We start from the raw sequence: 10,447 nt of genomic DNA, 5'->3' as shown, positions 1-10,447 counted from the left end.
TAAATCCTCTATTGATGTTGAGAACCACACTAATTCAAACACCAACTTGATACAAAAAACGCAATGAAATATAATGTAACTATATAATTAAGGGAGCAACTAACCTAATATGTTTAGCTAATTAGAGATGCGTCCAAATAAATACCATACACAAGGTAAGGAGACACAATTCCTATACAATGTTGAGCTAATAGAAGCATGTAAAAAGCCAACCTCCTAGAATGAACATAGAATACATTATCCCACATACACCGAGGGCCTTAATAAAACGAAAGTGAAAGGGTCACTCCATTAAATCCGAAATGTGCAGTGGTACAGGGGATACACTTTGGTTTTTTCATTCTAAAAGATAGTTAAGGAATTGAGGAGAAGGATACTTAAGGGTTCCACTTTTCAGGTGAGAGACTTCATTAACATTAACCATAACATTTTATATTTGATTATTATTAAAATTAAAGTAACAGTATAAATTAAATGGCTAACTAAATTATAACTTCATTATTATTAGTACTATTAATTATAGATTCTAAAAAAGATTAGTATATGATTTAAACACACACACAGACACACACACACGCATATATATATATATATATATATATATATATATATATATATATATATATATATATATATAATGATATATTTAATAATGTAGATAAATCCCACTTGGCATGAAGATTCCTAACTTATAAATAGGCTTTGGTACAATACGATGGCTTGCTAATAACTTATCCTCCAAAATCCTTAACTAGTGTTCATATGATATATGTTTTTTTAATTAACCAATTTAATTAAAAAGAAAGAAATGACTTAACTACTTTTTCAATACCACGTTCTTAAGAAACCTATAGCTCATTTCATAGGACATTTATTCAATCAATTAAATTAAAAGGGAAAAATGGTCATAACTATTTAGAGATAAATCTTAAATATTTTCAATTTTTTATTTTATATATTAAATATCCTAAAATTGTAATTGATAAATTTTTTTCAATATTTTTAATCAAATACATTGGAAAAGATGCCATAAAATGACCATTTCATTTATTAGTTAAATTAGACAAATATAGTTGTCATCGACTACCTTAACTTTGTTAGGATATATTCTATAAAGTGAATCGACCATATATATCTGTAGCCCTTATTCAATTGTGGCATTTCAAAGTTCAATAATTAAACTAAGCCGTAGGGAACGCTAGCTATGCAACCTTGTTTTAAAAGTGATTATTTAAAATTTATTTAAAATATTAAATTTTAAATTGTTTTAATGAATAAAGATGTTTTTTTAGAGTCCATGATAACGAAGATGTGTAATGGCTTAGTTTAATGAAGCTATTTTGTTTGATTTTTGCTAGGAATTTGGAAAGATTTCAATATTTGGTTATTTGAATTGTATTTTTTAAATATTGTGAATTGTTACATTATCATAATATGTAATTCTTTCTCTTTTTAGTATTTAATTGAGAAATAATGGTTAAATGAAATAATTAAGAAATGCATTTTAATGTACCCCATAGAGAAAATAATATTTCAATATTTTAATATGAATATTATATATCATGATAATGATGTTGATGACCATTAAAGTACAACATGAGAAGTCATTTGTGTTTCATCTTTAGAATTTATAGGTTCAAATCCATAGGGATAATACATTTCTATAAACTTTAACCATCAAATCATTATGCAGAGACAAGTCCCTTATCACACACAAATTTGGTGTCTAGTGAGGAGTTGTTTAATCAACTTTCTAATTATTCAACCTCAATTACCTTCTAATTATTTAGCCCCAATTACCTTCTAATTATTTAGCATATAATTGAGGAACTGTACATTTAATTATCAATTTAGTGTTTGTCTAGAACTTGCGAACTATACTTCATTATGTATATTGTATAATGATATTAAGTATCATGAGGTTCTAGTATTGAAGATATGTTTCAGAGCAAGATATTAATTTCCTTTATAAGTCACCAAGGAAATCAAACCATACTTTCTTGAAATGAAGTGTTATTTCTGCTGCATCTCTGCGTTTATGTTTATTTTTGTATTTTATTGCCTTCTTGCATAAATCCAGATCAGTGGTATCAGAGCAATCTGCTCTTTCTTTGCTTTTTCTTTGCATGCCCCCAACGAGGTCGAGATATAAGGAGTTAGGGCTTGAATTAGTCGAACATTTGCAAGACCAGCCTCTCAAATCCCGACGATCTCCCATGGCATATGAAAAGAAAGATGAGGGGGCGGGAGATCCTATCAAAATCTTGCTTGAAGAAGCCCTCGAGCGACAAAGGAACATGATGATGGACAACTTTGCCCAAATCGTTCAGCGGCTACCCAAGGGCGACACATCTACTTCCAGCAGCTACTTTGGAAGCACCACACCCTTTAAGGTACAAGTTAACTTTGGCATTCCCATATTTCAGGGTTAGATAGATGCAGACGCCGTAGATAAATGGTTAAATCTGCTAGAAGGATATTTTTAAGTTCATGATTTTTCCAGCCAAGAAAAGATTACTTTTTCACTTCTCAAAGCTACCCCCCACGTCAAGGACTGGTGGGAAACATACTGTGAGTAGAAGGACGAGAAGGAACCCTCATTGTTTTCAGCCGCACCCACTCGGAATTCGTTCCGGGATGCCATCAAGGAGTAGTATTACCCTATCGGGAGCTATGAGGATAAATACATAAAGTGGATAATGCTATGAAAGGGAAGGGACCAAGATGTGCCAAAGTTTACCAATATTTTTCATGCCCTTCGCATAAAGTTGTTTATCAAGGATTCTGAGCGACATTTGGTACTCAAGTACCATGACTGCCTACACAGGTACATCCAGGATGAGATGGAGTTCGTGAATATCTCCTTGCCTGGCACGACGTACTGCGACACTACTAATATCAAGTAGAAGTTTAAACAAAAAAAGCGAGACTTTGGATATGAAAATCTGAAGTAAGGGAAAGGTGTCCCCAAACCATAGGGCGAATGATAGAGCCAAGGCGGGGTGACCCAGGATAATCCTCTGAAGCCGCAGGAAAAGAACAAAACCATGAAGTCAAAGAAGGACATAGGAAAGTGGTGTGAGTTACATAAGAGCCCCACTCACAACACAAGTGAGTGTCGAGCCAAGAAGTTGTTGGTGGCCAAATTGAAAGCTTCAGAATCAGATGCATGTTCCGACTTTGAGTCAGAATCCAACAAGAGGAGTGACAAAGGGGAGCAGATTATTGATGCAGACCCCAATGCCACTATTTCCACCACCACGATCCATAATAATGAGCCCAAAGATCCAGAGGATGGGGAGCATATTTTCCACTCACAAATGTGGGTGAAGGGTTCACCGCTGCAATTCATTCTTGACAGTGGGAGCCAAAAGAGCCTCATTTTAGTAGAGATCATGAAGCGGTTGGTCCTACTCTTATGGTTTGTTGTTCTTGGCGCTTGGAAATCCCTGAACAATAGCTGCATGTTACATTATGTTATCCATGTGTGTGAAGCAGGTCAAGTTGTTAGATCAGCTCTTGAACACATTTAGTATTCAGACCATTTTCCTAACCACTGATGGACAAATGAAAGCGAAATATCCAAGAGATGGTGATTGGTCCATAGGATGGTTCATCACTTGACAACTCTTATCGCTGAAGCCTCGACAAGTCGAGTCATCAATATTTTTGATCTTGCAAAAGTTCATCATCGATGGTCAAAAGCAGGTGTACTTTAAATGAGTTGTAAGGTAAGATCGAAGATGTGGCGAAAGAAATAACAGAGTCCAAAAGACTGCAGAGTGGGTAGAGTTGTTGATGAAGAACAGTGAGACAAAGATTATTTTTATTGTTATAATATGTGTTGTAATTGTGCATGTAAGAATTAAGGGAGAGTGTTGGAAGATAATTCTTCCATGTATAATTTAGAATTAGTTGCAGATTTGTAAGTAGATGTTATCCCTATTTATATTTGGAATTAATTGGATCTCACAAGCACCATAAATATGAGTTGTATTTATGTGAAAAATATAATAAAAATTATTTGTACATCCTCAGTTTTTTAACATAATCTATCTAAACTTTCTAATATACTTAGATCCATTTTCTAAAATTCATCATACTTTAGGTCCTTAAACTAAATATTTTATTAATTAATAGTAAACACCTCAATGATATAAAAAGTTAATTTAATTGATATTTTGATTTTATTATCCTTCATAAATTTATGTATTATATTAAATAAAATTAACTTATTGCATTCACATTTATTAAATAAAAGATAATTCTTTATTGAATTTCCGCAATAAATTAATTAGTTATAGTCATATTTATTTAATGGAAAATTCATGGTTTTTAGTTTTACAAAGCTAGCCGACAAGTCCTTGTTTTTACCCAAATAGATAATACTATGTTTTATAAAATTAATTTAAATAGGATAAACCATTTTTAAAAAATTATTATATTATTAAATATTTAAAATTGAAAGTTAATTAATACAGGTTAATTATCTTTTAAGACTATTAATCTACCTGCTAAAATTATTATTAAAAATAAAGATAAAATTAAGCCTAGAAAAAAATGTGTTTACGTAAATGTAAGGAAAAGATGATTTTATTTATAATAATAGCTACATATCTCATAATTATTTATAAAAATTAATTATATATTAACATTATCTATATTTAGAAATATATTTAGAAAGGGTTCGTGTCACTTAAGTGTATGTTATATTTTTAGAAAAAATGCTAATATGAAGTGGAAAAGTTAATTTAGTGTAAAAAGATAAAGATTTGCATAAATTTTTGGTGGGAACATTTACACTTTTACTCTTACATGTTAAAGTATTAAAAAAACATAAATAATTATAAGGAGTAACTCCCCATAAGAATATTTATTTCCATCTTGTTCTTATTCATTTTTTATGCAAATACCTAAATTATGGTTGGCTTTTATTAGACTAGCTAAAACATGATAAGATTACAAGATCTATAATTGTTACAATACTTCATATCTCTCAAAGTCACAAACACCATAAGAATGCAATTCACAAAGTACCCAGATGCTTATAGAAAGAAAAATTGTGATAAAATGTTTCTTGTTGCTGAAAATATCAAATGGATTACAAAACCAATACAACCTTAAGCCATATATGAAGGAATAGAAACACTGAAACTTGTTGTGACACAGAGAAATATTAACAAATTAAAACAACACGAGAAACGCTATAAAACACTTCGTACATATATCTCACAATGAATGAAAGAACCCAAGATGTTTATTGGACTTTTTTCAAAAGAAAACTCAGAAACACATAATGGCATACCCATATCAGTACTTACTATGAATGAAGAATCCAATGTTTTGGAGTGATAATTACATGAATTGCAATTTTAACAGTCATGAAACAGAAGGACAAAACCAAAAGCAAAATTCACATCCAAACAGTTAGGGAAACAATTTAGATTCTAAAATGGTAATGGTAAGGGAGGTAAGTGCCTCAATGAACCATGTAGTATACATGTTGAATTTATTTGTTTAGAGTGAGCTTCTTTTGTTTATAATGTTCTTTTAAATATATGAACAAAATATTATCATTTTTTTATTCTTAAAAACATTATATAAAATAAACAAAATTGCTTATGTTTAAACATGAAAAACCTTCCTTCTTTAATTTTTTACTAAGGGATAAGGACTTGAAAAATTTTGGTGGGTAGTAACCACTACTAAGTTTGTACATTCACAATTTTACTACTACATGTTAAAGCATTGAAGAGAACATAAATAATGGTAGGATAGTAAATATGTTAAAGAGTTGAACAAAATATAAATAATGGTAAAATAGTAAATATGTTATTTACATGAGTATCCCTTATTTTCAAGGGTTTTGATTTTAGATGCTTTCCCATAAAACTTAACAATGTTGCACAAATATTTAAAAATCATGGCAGCAATTATCCACATAGCATATTGGCTACAATAAGGCCTTCAAAATTATGTCAAGAAATAATTTTTTCAATAATATTGAAAAATGAATATTTGTTTTCTGAAATTAATCACTATAACTTATATTGGCAAATACTAAACTATTAATGATCAATAAAAAAAATTGATTACTATTAAAAAAAATTGATTACTATAATCTTATCGTATTATTAAATTTAATTTGTTTAAAAAATCATTTAACAATTTTATTTTATTTTATTTTTAAATTATATAAATATTCAATAACCAAAACCTATTCATAGTAATTAACTAATGATGAATATTAATTGATTGCTATATTTCTTATTTTTATAAAAATTTAATAAAATATTTTGAATTGTGCTAGATATTCCATATATTTATATAAAATATATTGCAATCTATTAAAAAGGAAAAGATATGACACTTTTATCATTAAATAACCAAAAAATTATTAAATGATAATTAAGTGCTGAAATTCTGATTTTCAAAAAAATAATAACAATAAAATATTTTGAAATTCGCTAGTCAAACAATTGCATCCTTATGAAAATATATGAACATTTCCGTATATTTATTTAGAATATATTTTAATGTATAAACAGAAAGACATATAACAGAGCTGTTATTCATACTCAAATATAGAAAGTATACAGGCGTATCTTCTCTTCTCGCCTCTTATTATTATTCATACCAGAACATACATAACTAGAGAAATGCACAAACTTATTACACTGCTATTTTAATAGCATAATCAGATACCAGAACATACATATCTGATTGTTATTATTCTTGCTTCGAATCTCCCATTTATTTAATCGCACTTTCCCACACAGTGAAAGTATGGACAAGTAACTTCGGTGCCATTGGTAAGATGCAGCGTGCAGCTGCCCCCTTTCGGTATCACTGATCGCGCAAAACAGCAATTGCAGTATGCCTGGAGCTGTTGGTCTCCCGATGAGGTGCAAGTAGTGTATGATACATCCAAGCAATTGCGAACACACACTGTACATCACAATCCAATCAAACATTAGTAATTTCATAGCAAATATCATTGTTACGGACGGATCCATGAAGGGATAAGAGGGATTGGAAAATTCTATAGATTCTACTTTGAATTTTCACCTTGCAGCAGCCTGCGATGCTGAGCAGTCTCTCCAATTCCCTGTGCACTAGTGCATAGCAGCATCGATAGAAGAATAATACCTACAGTGCCCATACAATTTGTTCCGCGTCATCAGATTAATAGGCATCAGATTTGAAGCCGCGTTAGTGAATGTTAGCTGTGCCATCGACTAAATTGAATCGACCTCCGCTAACTAATACGACCCAAATTTTATATGAAAAGTTACTCGAGAGATATGTACCTGCGGAGAGGCACATAACCAGAAAATTTCGTGTGGACGCGTACTTGTGATCGCTGATCTTCTGACAAGAGAGCGATACTTATAATTGGAATCCGATTCAGTGATTCCCATTTATATAGAGAGATTGGCGTAGTTTCTTTCATTAATTTTAGGGTCAGATCAGAGGAGGTGACTAGGCTTGGCTGTAATTGCTGAATAGAGAAAGCATGAGTAATGCACGCTGTACTGTTTGACCAATTAAACCCTTGGAAAATCTCTCAAATAGGTGATATGTTCAGGGCTGCTTACCCCAAGTTCATCAATAAAGTCCTCAATAACGGCATGCTTTCATCAAAGTCAAATTAAAAATGATTTATTAACCATTTTTTATGGAAGGTGGAGATATATATATTCATCCACGTCGAATTAAATGTCGGTTATAGAACATGTCATAAATGAAAGAGTTTTGGAGACTAGATCTCATATTAACAAATTAACATAGGACACGTAAACACCCATACACGGTCAATTAGGGATGGAATTTGATGAGAAATCGAAGATTTTTCAGTAAAATACAATTAAAAATTTTGCAATATTTTTAAGATGTTTCCTTCCCATTGTGAAAATAGGTGAAAACTACCATCAAATTTGATGGGTGGCTCTATTTTAAAATTCTAAGCTTGTCGATTATTTGTCCCAATTTGTCTCCCTATCTCATGGCACTGCTTGCATATTTTAAATTGCCATTCGTCTACGCACTAAATATGTAGGGTGGGGTTATATTTGAATTTCTTCAACCATTGGATAGGGATTAAAAGAAGTTCCTCTTTGAAACTTTAGTCACTTTTGTTATCTTATATGAGTTAAAAATAATTAATATTATTTTTGTATTAATGGAGAAAATGGTTACATTGATGTAACGTTCTCCCTAGTTTAGGATTAGTTCCTAAAGTTTAGGGGTTTGGGTGCAACTTCCTAATTCCTAGTATTGTATTTAATGATGTAATCTTTCATTGATGAATATAGAGTGTACGAGAGTGATCTCTCTGTTGTTGGTGAGTGTAGTCTCCAGGTGCAGGCCACACCTGAGAGCTACATCTCTTTCTTTTCAATTTTGTTCACATTTTATCTTGGTATCAGAGCTCAGATTGGGTGAGCCTGATCTTTTGTCACCTTGTGGCTGAAGTGCCTTTGTAGCTAGCTTACCTGTGTGGTAGAATTGCCTGTGTGGCTTGAAGTGCCTTTGTGGCCGCGTGTACACAAGAGCTTTGTGCTCAATTGAGCAGGTGGACTGCAAAACACCTGGCTCGGACTCAGATTTATTTTATTTTATTTTATTTTATTTTTTATTTTTTTTTTCTTCTGAGTGGAGAGGAGATTGGCGCGCTTTTTGCGCTGACAGAAGCGCCAGGAGGGGGAATTAGCGCGGATTTGTTGGGATTAATCGCGCCAGAGCGCAACGTCCAATTGGCGCGGAATTTAAGGAGGAAATCACACCATAACGACCAATTGGCGCAGAATTTAAGGAGGAAACTGCGCTAGAGCGCCAGAACGTTCAATTGGCGCGGAATTTAAGGAGGAAATCGCGCCAGCAAAAAATACTCTAACCGATTTTTAATTGGCGCGGATTTTTCGCTCGGGATCGCGCCAACACAAAGAGGATTTTTCGCACACTGATTGAGGACGCGCCAATCTTCCTTCAAGGGGATCTGCGGGAAGCCTCAACTTCGTTTGGCAGTTTGCAAGGGGTGCAGATCGGCGAAGTTGCAGATCTATCTGGGAGAGGCAGATCAGATCAATTTTTGATCAGATCGGATCTTCGGCTGTATTGAAGACGCCGAATTTGCTCATTGGAGCGGGATTGCCAGACACTGCAGATCGGATCCAGAGGTGACAGATCGATCTGACAGGTATTGTTTTTTGTTGTTGGGTAGATTCAGAATGAGTAATACGATGGAATCTTACCTTAACGAGTCTGGTAAACTTAATGGATCTAACTTCACGAATTGGAAGTTTAAGATCCAGACCTTGCTCGAGGGTGCGAATGCTTGGTCCATAGTTACAGGCGATGAGCAGAAGCCGAATGGAGGGCCACAGGAGCAAGATTGGGAAAAACGAGAGAACAAGGCCAAAGTCTTGTTGAAGATGTCTGTGAAAGACAATGTTATTGCGCACATCAGAGACTGTAAAACGTCCGCGGACATCTGGACGAAAATCAAAAGTCTGTATGAGACCCATAATACGAGCAGAGTCTTGGCACTTAAAAGCAAGCTATTTTCAATGAGGATGGACGAGAGGGAGACTGCTACTGCATTTGTTGCGCAAATTAAAGATGTGAAAGACGGATTGGTGGCCATCGAAGTGGCGGTGTCTGATGAAGATCTTGTTGCAATCACAATGAACGGGATGCGTGATGATTTTCAAACGTTCATCACTGGAGTGTCGGCAAGGGAGAAAACGCCCTCATTTGATGATCTCACTGGGATCTTGCAGCAAGAGGAGGAGCGGCGACAGAACTTGAACCCCCAGAGTGATGATCTTGCGCTGATGGCGAAACGAAAATCATCCAAAGGAAAGCAATCACAGTAGCAATCAAAGCAGAAAGGAGGAACATCACATAAGAATCTGCATTCTCATAAAGGTATGCTTGCAAATCATTCTAAAAAGAAATGTTATTATTGTGGAAAGACGGGTCATAATCAGAGAGAATGTTATAAGAAGCAGGCTGATGATGCAAAGAGGAGGCAAGCAAATGCAAAGCACAGAGGATACTTTGTTGAAGAAGAAGACTTCAGTCATGAATTTCGATTGTTCACAGTCGACTGTGCCCTTTCAGCATCTAATGAAGATGACATTTGGTATGTTGATTCCGAAGCATCCTCTCACATGACAGGTAAAAAGGAATTATTTGGTAGTCTTGAAGAAAGTATAAATGGATCAAAAATATATCTAGGAGATGATAGTGGATATGAGATTAAAGGTCATGGGGTGATTTCAGTTAAGTTACCAAATGGAAAAATTAGTCACCTTACAAATGTTTTATATGTACCTGGAATTAAGAAAAATCTGATATCTGTATCCATGATGGCTGATCAAGATATGCAAGTTGAGTTCTTCAAGACTCACTGTGTGATAAAGGATTGCAGGAATGAAATAGT

General features: G+C 33.5%; 1 long non-coding RNA gene across 1 annotated transcript; it reads right to left on the bottom strand.

The window, feature by feature from the left end:
- Positions 1–6,585: 6,585 nt before the first annotated feature.
- Positions 6,586–7,436, bottom strand: LOC149256935 (uncharacterized). The gene is made up of 3 exons (XR_016256341.1): positions 7,311–7,436; positions 7,069–7,149; positions 6,586–6,948 (listed from the first exon to the last, which is right to left on the bottom strand). It is a non-coding gene; the product is annotated as an uncharacterized LOC149256935 (long non-coding RNA).
- Between the last annotated feature and the right edge of the window lie 3,011 nt (positions 7,437–10,447).

Source organism: Pinus tabuliformis, chromosome 6, assembly GCF_031772625.1.
Source record: "Pinus tabuliformis cultivar Carrire ecotype Pingquan chromosome 6, CPIR1, whole genome shotgun sequence".
Taxonomy (NCBI): domain Eukaryota; kingdom Viridiplantae; phylum Streptophyta; class Pinopsida; order Pinales; family Pinaceae; genus Pinus; species Pinus tabuliformis.
This window is presented reverse-complemented; position numbering and strand designations above follow the sequence as displayed.